This window comes from Stigmatopora nigra, chromosome 16 (assembly GCF_051989575.1).
Source record: "Stigmatopora nigra isolate UIUO_SnigA chromosome 16, RoL_Snig_1.1, whole genome shotgun sequence".
NCBI classification, from domain to species: domain Eukaryota; kingdom Metazoa; phylum Chordata; class Actinopteri; order Syngnathiformes; family Syngnathidae; genus Stigmatopora; species Stigmatopora nigra.
Window position 1 is genome coordinate 5,815,849 of NC_135523.1, and position 15,260 is coordinate 5,831,108.

General features: G+C 39.1%; 1 long non-coding RNA gene across 1 annotated transcript in view; it reads right to left on the reverse strand.

Annotated features, from left to right (window-relative positions):
- Positions 1 to 2,399: 2,399 nt before the first annotated feature.
- The window catches only part of LOC144209833 (uncharacterized), a 57,073-nt gene continuing 44,212 nt past the window's right edge, over positions 2,400 to 15,260 (reverse strand). The window contains exons 4-5 of the long non-coding RNA XR_013329253.1: positions 11,398 to 11,533; positions 2,400 to 2,535 (exon numbers count right to left, since the gene is read on the reverse strand). This is a non-coding gene — a long non-coding RNA (uncharacterized LOC144209833). The remainder of the gene's footprint in view (positions 2,536 to 11,397; positions 11,534 to 15,260) is intronic.

The following is a 15,260-nucleotide window of genomic DNA, read 5'->3' on the forward strand; positions in this document are numbered from 1 at the left end:
TAAATGGAGTAACAAGCACAGTCCCAAAATAAATTAAACACTTAGATTAATGTGCCTCTGTAGTTTCTATTTGAGAGACCCGAATTCCAAAGGTGCTAACAATTACTACCACCACTGCAGCTTAGGGTGCAGGGTGAGACACATAACATGTTCATCACTGCGACGCGAATATAGCTTTTCCAGCATGATGAATTGCTGGCGTGCCCTTGAGCCCAACATACAAACACACACTCACATATAGGTGTAGCCAAAGGCTGACGGCTATTTAGTCCCAGCCATTAACACTAATCAAAACCCCCTTCACCTGATAAGATCCGCAGGGGTCATCTACCAGCTACGAGTGGCCAGTTTGCTCTTTGCTAATACAAACCGAGCTTAAACAAGGTGCCACTGCGAGAAAGCTTGGAGGTGATGAAGGGATCCAAGTGTAACATTAATTCTTTTGGAAAGTGAACAAGAGCGCAATATATTACAGAGATTGTGTCGCAAACTGGTAAGAGGACATTTGAAATACATTTATTGAACATGCCCTCATGGAGACACACAACAGGCAGTGTTGCACACTCAACCAAACACAGTTTGGTTGCAGAGGATGTAATTGATATATTAATGATTCTCACACAGAGAATGTTGTGATTCAGATGTGTAAGACAAAAATAGAGCGAGAAAGGAGGCCCTTGAAGTCATTGCTTCGTTTTTTGAACAGCACAAGGGTCATGGGGGTTGCTGGAGACTATCTCAGCTGACTTAAGGACACCCTGAATCAGTGACCAGCCAATCGCAGGCCACAAATATACAGACAACCACTCATGCTCACACTCATACCTTGGGGCAATTTAGAGTGTCCAACCAGCCTACCATGCACAATTTCGGAATGTGGGAGGAAACCGGTGGACCCAGAAAAAACCCATGCAAGCCCAGAGAGAACATGCAAGCATGTTTCTTACAATGCTGAAATTGTCTTAATTCAAAGGTTGTTCAAAGCTTAGCATGTCTGATTTAAACTATGAATTTAATAAGATTACAGTTGTGCACTCTAGCTTATCCAGTTGTCATATTATATTTCAAAGTTACACATCAGGGTTACAAGTAGATTATTGACCAGGTCAAAGATCAAAATAATTATGACAGTTGACTCACTTTTACAGGAAAATACTATAATATTAACACTACTTAGCTATTGAGTAAAACTTCAATTTAGATAACATTATCATTACTGATGGCAAGTGTATAATGTTACGTTGTGTTGTTGGCACTGACTGGCTCCAGCCAAGTCCTGCAGTGCGACACATATACACATACGCGCAAGTGCCTATGCAATATAGATTGATTATTGACCACAGCTCATGAAAGATGCAGTTATGTATATGAGCACTGGGTGAGTGAACACAGGCCGTAGGGTCAAAACAACCCACTGTACTCAAACTTCAGCTCTTCCGTGCGACGCAAACTCACTGCTGTCATAATGATTACTAAAACAAAATCACAGACTGCAGTCTTCATTTCATTAGTCAAAATTGTCACCATAAATATTCCTCAATGATTCTCTTTTTTTCTTGATGGAGATGAGACACTGACTGATTGCAGCAAAGAGTAGCTATTTAAATCACCATGTGGGAAAAAAAAACTAGCAGAGAGGGAAAAGATACTGTAGTGGGGAAAAACATTGCTATTATACTGAATAAAATGTACAACTTTGGGAATGGGAAGATTCTGATTGGAACCAAAAGCTACATTCATTTTCTGTCTATCTTATCCTCACAAGGGTCACAGGGGAAGCCTATCCCAGCCAACTATGGGCAGTAGGCAGGGGACAACCTTAATTGGTTCCCAGCCAATCTCAGACAATATCTACAGCATGTAAAAATTCAGTTCTCAAAGTCTCCATGATCCTCCGACATCCAATTTTTCCAAGTATTTTAATTACCAATGTGCTTATGTTGACATTAGAGGTTTCAGGGAAAGACAGTTCTCAACAATTTTAGGAGCACCCCCCAGGCAAAATAATTCTAATTAATGCTTACGGTTGCTTTACTGTTGGTGCTATAGCCCAAAAAACATATTCTGATGTTCTCATTCTCCCTCGACTTTTGCATGATGCCTGTTTACTTGAAATATTGAGTGTATTTCAGACTCATGTTGTTTTTTGTTCAGGGGGAAATGATCTATTGAAAGTTGATAAAGGTATAGTATAAGAAAATTGTGGGTACAATGAAAGCTAGAGAACACCCTTGTGTGTAACTGACAACTATTTTTGAAGCAAAACTTTATTTTTCTTACTTCTATAACTTACTCGAAAAAGACCCTGTTATATCCAGTAATTTAAATCGACTTCCCCTCCTACACGATTTGCTCAACCAGCTTTTTTTTCTTTTTGATGCTTTCGTACACACTCTTACCTGACGAATGTAGTAATTTGCTGTGGAGCAGGATATGAGTACATCATCACCCACATACTTGGTCAACGTCTGGTGTCTGGAGTTTTTTTTTTCAAGCATATATCCGGAGCAGAATTAGTGATGAGTTGCCAAGATCCTGTTGTGGAAAAAAAAAAAAAGACAAGAAGAGCTGCAGTGAGCTACTGTAGTTTTCCATTTCTTTGTACATGCATAATTCCATTTAATATGTTTTTTTAACTTCATGGACTTAAATATTCATAAATTATAAGAGCTTAAGGCGACCTTGGCAAAACTCAACGCGCGTTGAAAACTCGTTTTCTGCGACATGTGTTTCAACAGAGTTGTTTTCTTGCCCTAATAAGATCAATATGGCAACCAGCACATATTGTGTTGTATTACACCATCACCACCAATTGAAATAATGAATTCCCAGCCTGACACAAAGGCAGATGAAGGCATATTTGAACATTCAAAGAGCGAGCGCAGGGAAGGAAAAAAAAAAGAAGAGGTGGAGGAGGGGGGGATAAAACATTCCCAAAATTAATTTTCATCTCCAGGGTTCATGCATATTTAATAGAGAGCGCTTGAATATCATAGAGTAATACTAGCCCGGCATGCATACAGAGGCCATGCTGCCACGAGAAAATAAACGACCATGATCGTTGTCATGAGCAATAACTCTCTGTAGAGCCGGGAAACAAAATAGCCCCAACTGCTTTGATGAAGGCGGGAAAGAGAGAGAGAGAGGTAGCAAAGAGAAGCGGTAACAGAGGTTAAATACTGGTGGAGTGATGGGCCCTTTGCAGCTGCTGGGGCTGCTTCTGTCTTTGTTTTGGAGGAGCTGGTGTGGGGATGATGGGGAGCACGGGGAGTATGGGATTGGGGGGATAGGGGGCTGACATGTGAGTGACAGTAAGTGACAAGCCCCGTGGACGGTATCCCAAGAGGCACTCTGTTGCCAACAACCACCTCCATCACCTTTCAGTGAGTAAACACATCACAGAATCAGCACATGAAAGCGTGCCGTGGCGCCAACGTGTTCGCTTGTCTCGCACAGGCGCATGTATTGCCGCGATAAAAAACCCACGCTTGTGCGCACCTCCGTTTTCAGCTTGTAAAATACATCCCAACAATTAAAATTGAACATGCTGTATGTCTTGCTGATAAGAATGTGATTGTGCGTTCCCAACCTCAACTCTCACTGTAACCCCTTGCGTGCTCAAAGCTCATCCCAGCAGTGTCTATTCACCTATTGAGGCCTCTTTATCCTGTATTCATTCCATGTGTGGCAGAAGAGAGGAACAAAAAATGAGGCATGAAACAGCGTTGTCATGCCGAACAGAATTTTAATTACTTTTCCTTCTCCTCCTCTTCCCTTGTGAGAGATCCCAATTGGTGGAAAATAAAAGAAGAAAAGGAGAGTGTGGAATAAAGATGAATGACAGGAGTCCTTGCCTTTCTGAGGAGGAGACAGACCCGTTAACATATGTTCCTATCACAGCCTCCTGGAAAAAAAAATTCTTTATCACAGACTGCATTCAGAGAACAAGAAGCAGATCACTTCAACTATCCAAACAAGAAGAGAAAGAGTGTAAACGGGTCTTATTCTATCATAATATTGTTGTTGTATTACATCAAATCCTTACTTGAGCAGCATAGTCTAAACTGTAGTGTTCACTCTGCCTTCCAAACTATACTTTTGTTTTAATATGTCCACAAAGTAGTTAACAAGTTTTCCAGTGTGACATCCACATGCAAACGTGTGGTTTTATTTACAGCAATGGCTTCCTCTGTGGTGTCCTTGAATGAACTTCTAAAAATTTTAATTGAATGGAAGGAATTCATTCAGGAATGTCTATTGGTTTCATTTATTTCTCAATTTGGCAACAGATGTGACCATTTTTCACAGATTTCTATTCGTCAACACAAAAGAATTTTTCGCCACTTAATAAAGAAGTCGGTGCCCTCTTGCAATCTTTTTTTGTGTTTAGAGGATAACCACTCCCAGGACGAGTAGTGTTATACTGATCATCCTCCATTTTTAAACAATCTATTTTAGCATGGAAAAAAAAACTTTTAAACTCAATGCAAATCCACTTTTTTTAACCGCAAGTTTCGCAAGATCATTTCAGTTAAACATAATAACAATAAAAGCTCCGTACTATACTACAAAAGTGCTCACTTGTTTTTTCTCCAATGTTAGTTTATACACAAACAGTCCCACACATTAACATTACTGTACATAGATACTGTGTCCTCAAGTCTCTAGTATATATCCACCTAGGATAAAAAGTAGAATTGTGTCACTTAAACAATAAAGTGTCAATCCAGCCTTTCCCCTCATGGAATTTGATTCACTATTTATGAGTTGCAAGAGCTAGACTTCTAACCCAATTACGTATACGTCTAGTAAGATGTTTTATGAGATACTCAAAAGCTTTGTCAGACCTTGACAATCATTTGATATCCTTTAATACAACATGGCCTGTCCGGTTAGATCAGGGTTTACCCTCAAAAACCATAACATGGCAAACTGAACAGAAGTGTTCATTTTAATGAAAATGTGATGATCCCTTGCATCCTCCCCCACCACCTTTTTTTTTATTCCCTCGTTCCTCATGATCCAGCCCCCACACCGACACTGTGAGCTCTCTGACAGCTCAGGGGGTCCCACTAACTCATCTTAGCCTTTGGAGCTGCGACATCCTGCTTGTTTTATTTCCCACACGCTAAATTGAGTCGTAAAGACTTGTAAAAATAACGACAGGACACTTTTTTTATTCTCTATTCCGTCAACCCGTTACCGCTCCCTCGTACGCCCACTTCCCTCTTTCTGGTGAGTCCCAGGTGGGTTGTTTAGTCAACCCATTTAAAAGGTGTGACATGTTAACAAGACTGGGGATATTTACCGAATGCTGACCGAGCTCACGTCTGATTTTGGCATGTGGTTTCAAAATCCTCAAATGTATTTACGAGTAAGGAGGATGGTTTTATCCAAAACTACGTTTCAAATGTGTGTTTGTTTATTATAGGCCATTTTCCTGGGTCATGGTGTGAAACATATGGATGCAGAGAAGCACAGTGGTATTGAGCATGAGGTTAATCTTTGGGCTCAGCGTGCAAACACATGCTATAAAGCCCAACAAGAACAGATCAATTTCACATTCTCCAATCTCACGCTGGTTACTCAGTAACCCTTTCAGTACGGATTGGTGGTTCGCATCAGCACTCTCACTATGTTAAACAAAGGCAGTAAAAAATGAAGCTGGTGTTAAATTCAGCAAATAGCAATACAATTCATTAGTTCTGATTTGGTGACTGTGCACCTCATAAATCTCACAGTGTTGGTGGAGCTACACAGCACTACAGTACAGGCCATGTGTAGAGTCAGAATAATGCAAGGAATCCTTTTGCCCTGAAGCATGCGATTTCTCTCACTGACTGGTGTACAATAGAGCCACAAAGAAGGGAAGACACTGTGCATAAAAAATACATGGACTAAAAAAAATGTCCTGCAGCATTGTATCGCAGCCTTATTGAAGTTTTTTTCTGTACATTAATTCTTTTCTTGAAGGGTATGCATACCTTTTTAAGTTTATGTTTAAAGCAGACACATTGCAAGGAAATAGCCTGACAAGTTTGACAGGCAACAAGGTAGATTGCTTCAATTTAAATTGTTCCCTGGTTACAGACTACTGTGGATGTTTGAGTGAAGTCATTTTTATACTTGGCACATCTGTGAGGACTTAAGGACGAGAGATTAGGCACTCAGTAGTGATCATAGAAGATGCCAAAACTGTAAAAAAAGTTGTTTGACAAATACTAGTTTATTTTTCAACTCCCGTTATGGTGCTTTTTTTTTAGCAGCATCCTGATGGTGCTTTGTTGGTACGAGCTAACTGAGTGATCAACAGTTCAGGACATGAAATGAGTTGGAACATAAAAGAGCTTAATTATTCTGTTGATGGTGCTACTGTGCTTTAACACAAAGCATGTTTTTTATTATTCTAAATATCCTCATAGAAAGAATGCTCATCAAATGCCAATTCGTTTGATACTGCAATTTTAAAATATTTTATTAGCTGGCACTGCTTTAATATAGAAAACAAACCCTGAAGAACAGTAAAATAATACTGTTGTTCCTCCATATTTTGAGTTGTTTTTTTGCTGCATCCGTATGCATTCAAAATATTGACTTTGAGATGATATAGCATCAACTTATTTCCATGTTGGTCCAAACATGCCCCCTCACTTGGACACAAGAGCATATGCTGTTCAATTCAATGGAAGTAGCCTTTATGCATGCAAGACAAATTTGGTTTTGAATCAAATAAGTATGGAGTGTTATGCACTTTTAAAAAGATGAATTAATTCCATTTATTTACATTTATTTTGCAAGTTTGTTTTCAATTCATGTGAAACTAAAATAATATGGTTTTCTTGAGTAAACGTACTATTGCATTTAAATTATATATTTCATAAAATAGATTGGACATCTTTGTTAATGTGGTATTTGATGCTTAACTGGTAAGAATCACAAGATTTTGCAGTGAAGTCTATATTTAAATGATGTAATTGCATCCACAGTCAATTCTTCTGCCAAATCCATTCATTCAGTTCCACCTCTTGCAAAAGGTTACCTTTTTATATGACTATAAAAATGTAACAATCTAAATGAGGGGAAAAAATAAACCACAGCTAAATGAACTGGTTTTCTCGAATGGGTATCCTAAATTTGTAGCACAATCTTAAACTCTGGATTATTTTATAGCTGTTACATTCGAGGTACAGGTTTAACCTTTGGTTAAGTGTGTTTGAAAGCTTTACATGCAATGCCTTTTTATACTAGGCCTTTACCAGCCATTACCATTCAGATAAGTTGTACTTGCATCTCCTTGAAGACTCACCCGTGTGTAAAGAAGGGACACACTCTTGCTTGTTGAAGAAAAAAAAAAGTGCTTTCCATGCTACCAGTGTCAATATGGATCTGTGTCACTTCTCTGCACTGAGCAAAGATGACAGTTATTTTCATAGTGCAGTCTGAGCTTGTGCACGCTACTGTGGTTCCCATTCGAATGGAGAAATTAAGAACTGAGCAAGTGTTTACTGCACTCCCCTGGAGGCGACAGGATTACATAGGATTTGGCCAGCGTCCAAAAAGGTCTCTTGTCAGTTCTCCACCAGAAGCACTTCCAACTCATCTTCAGACTCCTAGTGATAATTCCTTTATGTCAAAGCAAGAAGTGTATTGATTTTGAATGGTATCCAAGACAAACCGGCCAAGGTAGCTGGGTTCAAAGATCAAATCAGTACAGCATGTTCCTTTCCAGAGCTTCAACTGACTTCTTCAAACTGTCAGGGATTATTGTTCTAGGACACAGCAATAAATGTATTGATTTTCCTCAGATACAGTATCTGACCTGTGATGCTGGGGGATAGCTAAAGCCTAATCTCAGATAAGCAGGTACATGTTCCTTGTCCAACCACTTTGTCCATTGCATTGAAGCTACACACGTCCAGAGATTATCGCTCTGTCAATAGAGTAGACTATTAGTTTGTATAATGTGCAATTTTAGCTGCAATCTTGACTGGACCATTTAATTTGTGTCTGATTATTTTTTGCTAATCGGCATGGCAATTTATAGTTTGGAGAATAGAGGCTGAAAAAACTCATTTGACCATCTGAGATGGATCAGCTGGGACCAACTGTAATAGTCTTTGGAGTGAGAATGTATAAAGCAATGAGAAAGAATGTCTAGTGATTTGAGCAAAATTGAAAGCAACATTAGAAGTAATGCTTCTTATAGGACAACAGCCAGAGGCGAGCAGACGCATATTTTATAGGCAGAAAGACTTTTCAACAAGGCATAAGTTTTGAAATAAAAGAGTTTTGACAGCATGGTGAATCTGAAGCAATGGGTGGAATCAAACAAAATGAGGCGTTGATTAACTTTCATTAGATCTTTGTTCATGAATATATACAGTTTGCCTCAATGCCATCCAGACAGAGCTTGAAGGAATAGACAATGCACTGCCCAGTTTTTGTATCCTGTCTAATTTAATGTAAGATTCTTCCCAAAGTTCTCAATAAAGATTTAAACAGGATGCCTCATTTCTCTTTGGTTCCTTTTGCAAATAAAAGCACCAGTAATTTATAAAGCCTATAATATCTATCCAATTAAATGTTAGCCACTATTTACAAGCACTTTCAACATTTCTGCAGATATTTTCTAGTTAAGAATGGTTTGAAATTTCAAGTAGAATAGTCGGATTTGCAGTTTTCAGCGAAAACAGGCTCACTTTGTAAGACTGTTTTTGTAAACACTTTCAAACTTCCCAGACACATGCAATTGGTGCAAATAATAATTGCCGTTTATACCATGTTTCGTTCAGATAACAAGCTTTAAAAAAAGAAGCTGCCTTCCAACAAAGCGCTTTGCTAAATGCTATAATGTTGTGAAACCAATTTTCAAGGATACCTAACCGATCCTTTGTTCTTGAAGCTTGGCTATTCAGCCCATTCTCAATTTGGATTAAGGAAGTCGGAGGTTGAGTCAGATTTAGAAATACATAAAAACAAAAAGCTGAGAGTAAAAGGACAAACTATCAACTCATAAACTGTCTCTTGGTCCTATTGAGAAATACTTTTTTTTCCCTTTTACTTCTGTACTACTGTCTTCTTGTACGGTGAAGAAAGAAGCACACGTAGTATCAGCAAGGAGGAAAAATATAGAGTATCATCCTGAACTCGAGGAACACGATTCAAAGGGACTTGTTATATTTCCGGCTTTTCAAAAATCTTTGATTTAATCTTGAAGTTACTCTTTTTATCCTGCGTTTCCATGGAAACAAGTGAAGTTGGGGCAGAAAGGAATAAGCAGGGGGGGCTGATAAGAGGAGGATGAGAGAGGAGTGGAAGGGGAGGAGTGACGAGGGAGGGGTACTTTCATTTAGGAATTGAGGCAAGGGATGATGGGATGAGGATTAGCTGTCACAATGAGGAAAAGGTGTCTGTCCTATAGCTTCCGTTCCATCGCTCCACTTGCTCAAAGTCTTCACCTCTATGTCCTTGACAAGTCTGCTCACAAAGGTATTTATCAGCCCCCATTCCATTAATTACCATCCAATTAGCTACTCCCACAGTGGAACTGTTGCAAGACTGCAGTGTCGAGCCGGTTCATTTAGCGAGTCTTGACACCTTCATGTTTTCCACTTCCCTCAAACTTGCAGCAATAGCGTGAGGGGTGTTTTTCACAAAGAATCCCGAAGCCTGCTAATGCACCCATTTAAAACCGCATTCAAGCCGACACCAGATTTGCCACTAAATAGCTCTTTCAGCTAATTGGAAGGCGGCTTAGCTCTTAGCTATTTGATGTTTCCTGCTTGACGTTTTGCATGTTATTGATACAAGCTTATTTAATGTCCCCTTCACCTCTCTCATTCAAAATCCTCAAAGGGAGTGGAGGGTGCAAAGTTAAGAATGACTTCTAAGGAGGGGAGGGCCCAGAGAGAGTGCTGCTAATTGGCGTGCTTTGAGACTGGTCCGGTCGGGCTGTGGGCAAGGACAAGTGCGTCTCTGACTTGTTTGCATGGAATTAGCCAATGAGAGCCATTTTGACCAATTGCCTCCAGCCAGCTGCCGTCACATGGGTGAATTTTGCTCCTCTCGCCTTTTGACAAGTGCAAAACAAACACCCTTGTGCTACCCTGACACACATTCATGCACACTCACACAACTCATTAAGCCTATATGCCAAACACCCCAAATACCCCAAGAGCTTTTAAGCTGTGTACTTTGCATTCACAACAAATCCAATTCAGCTTGTCATAACAGGTTCCTGCACACTTAAAACTGAACCTAATTACAAAATAGTCATCTTGTGGGTAACAAGAATATTTGCAAGGATGCATGTTAGTATTTATTAACCCATGATGTCTATGGAGTTTCCACAGTACCCCTTGCCACACACACCGCACAGCGCCTTGGGCTGTTGACGAGTTTTTTTTCTGTATCCTGTTGTATCCTTCCCCCACCCACCCAAAAAGAAAAAAAAATGTTTCTACCACCCACCCCCAGACTTGGAGTGTGCTGACAGAGCAGCTGCGGAGATGAACGTACTCATACTCGCGCACACACACATGCTGTCTGTGATGTGTCCTGCTATGCGCTTTGATCAAAAAGGCACGCAGCATCTGAGTGTGGGAACGAGAAGGCGATATTTAAGGTGATTGGAAATATATGTGTGTGGGGCGAAATGTCTTAGTTTTCACTGAGATTACGCTTTCCACTGATAAGTGACTTATTTTACTCTGAAATGTATTAGAGTCATTAGTGTCAGTGAAAGTAACAGGCCAGCATCAGCAAGGAACTCTGTTTTGACAGCAGAGACATTCTACAACACTAATATATTCCTTCAAAAACATTGGTGTATAAGTAGAGTCCGTTCCTCATTTGATTTGCATTGCAGAACCTTATTCCCAATCGTTGTGGAAGAGTATCCGAGTGGAATGCTTTTCGTTAAGATTATTGAACAGCACTACACAGTGTGATCAAAGCTCATTTGTGGGCTCCCTTGTTAAACGGCACTTCAACAGAGGCTAGTACTTGGGCAAACATCTCTGATAACTTGTTGCTCCCATTACATTGTTCCGTGACCTTGAACAAGGGATTCCACACCACTGACGAGCCGTTGTATTTAAACAGATTAATGTCAAATTGTATCAAATTTGTCACGTTTTGTTATACAATCTTGCGATGATCAAAATGATGGTGAAATGTGGATGTCCTTTAATAATCTCCTCAAAAATCCACCCATCTGCTAACAATCACATGTTTGTGGAAATATAACTTGTCCGAAATCTGAAAAGTTTTCTAACATACTATAGCATCTACTTTGACAGAGTGAAGCACATTTATCTGTGGCTGCTGGTCTATCCATAGGTGAGATCTTGTCTTAATTTGTGCAGTCTATTCTAGGTGTAATTGCACTTGTCTCACCTGTGTCGTTGTTTTACAGATTCCGTGGAAACCATTTCCTCAGACAGCCTTGTTGGTGATGCCACACACGTTTGGTCACAGCCTTGAATGCGTTAGTCTCCAAATGGGGACAACAGGTCGTTAGCACCCGGAAAATCTAAAGTTAAGCACATTGGAAAGGTGTAAGGAAAAAGACAGAAAAAATGTGGACTCAATGGACTGATTATAGCCGTGACCTTTTATCTGATGGCTCACTAATTGAATCATGTGGTAAATAGATGATGATGATGGTGGCTGTGGTGATGATGATGATAATGAAGAAAATGGCTTTTTTTCTAACAGAGGAGGTAATAGTAGTAATTGCCTTTTAAATGGAGGCCTCTGTGAGAAAAGTCAAAGACATAGGGATGACATGAATAATACAAGAAGTAGTGAGATAAAACCAGAAGCCCTGAGCTTGCACTAAAATACAACTAACCTCGCAATTATTACTGACACAAAGCGAAAACGATCATTATGGGGACCATATACAGGCCGTTAGTAATTTGGAATGAGCAACTGAGCTCTAAGGTAATAGCTCTGAAGGCGAGGAGAGCATGAATTTTTAAAAAGTTATTCCTACTGTAAAAAACGACAATACCCCTCCAACAACCGTCTAACACAGGAGCGGAAATCAAAACGAGTGTGGCACGCAAGGCACTACTATTTGATACCACGTGGTGAAGGGAGTGAAATGATTGACATAATCAGAATCGTAATAATTGCCTCAGAAATAGCACTGCCAATCAGGCCAATCATGTTGGTGCAGTATATGGTAACTGGGAAACATGGTGACTGACAATAACAGCGTGAGCTGTCCCAGCCAACACCTGCTACATTGACACAATTCAGCCTTAGTAGAGTTGAGTCACGCAACAATGGCAGGAAAGCCTTGTTGTAATTGTGTTACACAAATGGGAAATCCTGCTAACCTCTGTGACTGAGAAAATGTGGAGTTCATTTTACAGTTCTACTCATGTTGTCACCATAACAACTCCAGGAGAGTTTGTAGAAAATCACACTCAATTATTTGAGCTTTCCTGATTGCAATCATAGAATTCGGGGATTTTCTTCTAGTTACAGTTTGTTCAAGGTTACGGGTGAGCTGGAGGTTGTCTCATCTGACTTGAAAGTGAGTGGGAGTTCGCCTTAGACTTACACATCAATCACAGGACACGTAAACTGTAGACTATTAGATGGGTGATCTCCAAACAAGGTGCTAAGGCCCACTTGTATGCAATAAGAAATCAACAGAGGTGCAAGAGGAAATTATACAATCACACTTAATGTATCTTAAAGTCAATATATTTTAATTAAAAAAGATACTATTCTATGGCAGCGACAAAGTTGTGTCAGGCAGAATAATCAAGGCTTTTTCATTAGCAGAAGGTAGTGTCAAATAAACCTGCATATGCACCTGTTGCTGGTCATTAAGTTATGGTTCTTTAATCATGAGTTCAATTAAACAGGGTTAGATTTTGTATGTATCAAGAATTTGAGCAAAAACAGACGATATTAAAATTTCAGTATTTAGTCTAAGCAGCACTGTAATAACGATAGAAAATATTGATTATGAAAGAACTGCTCATGTGTAGCACATTAATTCCTATCCCCCTCTTATTCACTGTACTACTACTAATTATTGGCAGCATATCAAATATTTGTTACACAATTCAGAAGTGGTCTCTAGTTGCACAAAGGATGTGTAGTTTGAATGTTCTGGTTACTGTCATCATTATTCCGATAGTCCCAAACGTTGGTACATAATTAGGGCCTGACACAAGAAAATCTGCTAAAATCACTTAATCCTATTGTTAAGGGATGGTGAACCTTGGGTTGAGTGCTTTTCAAAAGGACTGATACCTTAACCCTTTGAGGCAACAGCCCAAATCTCACTAAATAGGCTAACCTTCAAGCATTCGCAAAGCAAGCGAGTGACCTCCCTGACCCGTACCTCGATTAGAGATGATGGTCCTAAGAAATCCTTCATGCACACTAGCAGTGCAGACCCAAGAATTATTCCTCTTTATTGTCAGTCCCTCACCTCAGAAATGTGAAGGTCAGGGTGGGCACTTTGTATCTTTTCTGCTCAAACAGAAACAATTAAATCAAAAGAATCATTTGGAACCATTCACCTACCTCCTGTTGTTATATAAATTGTGTCTTTGAATGACAACACCAGCCCCTCAATACAGTTTACAAAAAAAATGATCTTAGATACTAAAATATACAGATGAACCCAGGGAGATTTTTTTTCTAGCTTTTACTCAGTTTCACTGCAAATAAATGGACAAGCGACTCTCAGAAGACGGTCTTTGTCTCTGTACAGTTATTGCCTAGATGAAATGAAAGTCATTCCATGGAAAACAAACTTTTCCCATTGACTAGTGCTGTTTTTTTATAGTATTTCCAGGCCCCAGGGCAGCATTTATTTTGGGACAAACGACTGAGTTTCACCACAGAGAAATAAAAGTAATAAAAGTCAATGGACACTGTTGGAAACACCTTTTCAAATAATCTCAGGTGAACTATATTTTTTAACTGAAATGTAAATGTTATTTCATAACAAATTAAGGTTTGGGTAAGTTACCTAAATTAACAATTAGAAATGTTTTTTTTGTATAATGAGGCATGTTTTTGAAATATTCCATATAGAAAAATAATCATTCAAGCATCAATTTTGAAAATCTTAAATATTACAGATGTACAATGCCTTTAAACTTGAATTATTTAATTTTTGTGTCATGTAAAAGTCCTTGATTGAACTTGGACAGACAAACAAGAAAAATATAATGTAAAAGGTGTTTTCTGGTTGCCTAAACCGCAACAAAATATTATTTGTAATAAATAATAAACCTGAAATACAACCAAGACAGAAGGTTACAATCATGTGCATGCAACTTGCATCTATAAGGTTACATATATGTGAAAATTGTGTTTGTATTTAGGTTTGTTCACTGAATGTGATAAATGCACAGATTCACCCAGTAATTAAAGTGTAATTTGTAGGCTTGATAGTGAAGTGGCATCTCCATGGGGGGAAATAGAGTTGATGCTTCTACTCTTCTCTAGGACACATTTGTATTTTTTATCCCTCCAGCCTCGGGGTTTGAGCACAAATTGAATTAGCCACTAGCAACCCCCTGTCTCTAGTCTGTCCTAGTATAAAGCTGTACTCCTGTTGCCATAACCAGCAATACAGATTAGAAGGCCACTTTTACTTTTGAGTCTTCAGGTTTTAAAAAAAAAACACAAAAAACGAGTTGGTATTCAGGCAACTGGGAGCTGTTTCAATTCGCGGAAAATAAACATAAAACTATCTGCGGATTAAATATCAGGATCACGCAAAATGAAACTTGCACGCTACTTTAAAGATGATTTTGTTCTCATGCAAATTAGGGATGTGTCTGCTATATTGTCTGTCATTTTAGTTCATTCCTTTTCTGTTTCACTTAACCTTAGCAAAGTCTCGAAGTCATTTTAGTTTTCGACATTAAATAAATGTTTTTTTAATGAAACATGGGAAGCATTGTTTATTTAAATTAAGCAGCGTGTTGACTCTGGGTTTATGTATATAAGACAGAGAGCAAAAGCATCTTGGACTCACTCCTTATGTGCCCTTTTCCATTTCTTTACACTCAATGTCTCTAAGTCCTCCTTAACTTTTTAGGCATGTTGAGATGTGAATCACATTATCACGGATTAGCGGGCTGCATGGGACTCCATTACGATACATAATCGCCTTCTGCAGCGGCTGGTCTGTGAGTGTAATACAATTCGGCCTCTTTCTTACATGAATGGCCAGCATGGTGTGAACAGCTGGCATCTCACCATGTTATTATGCT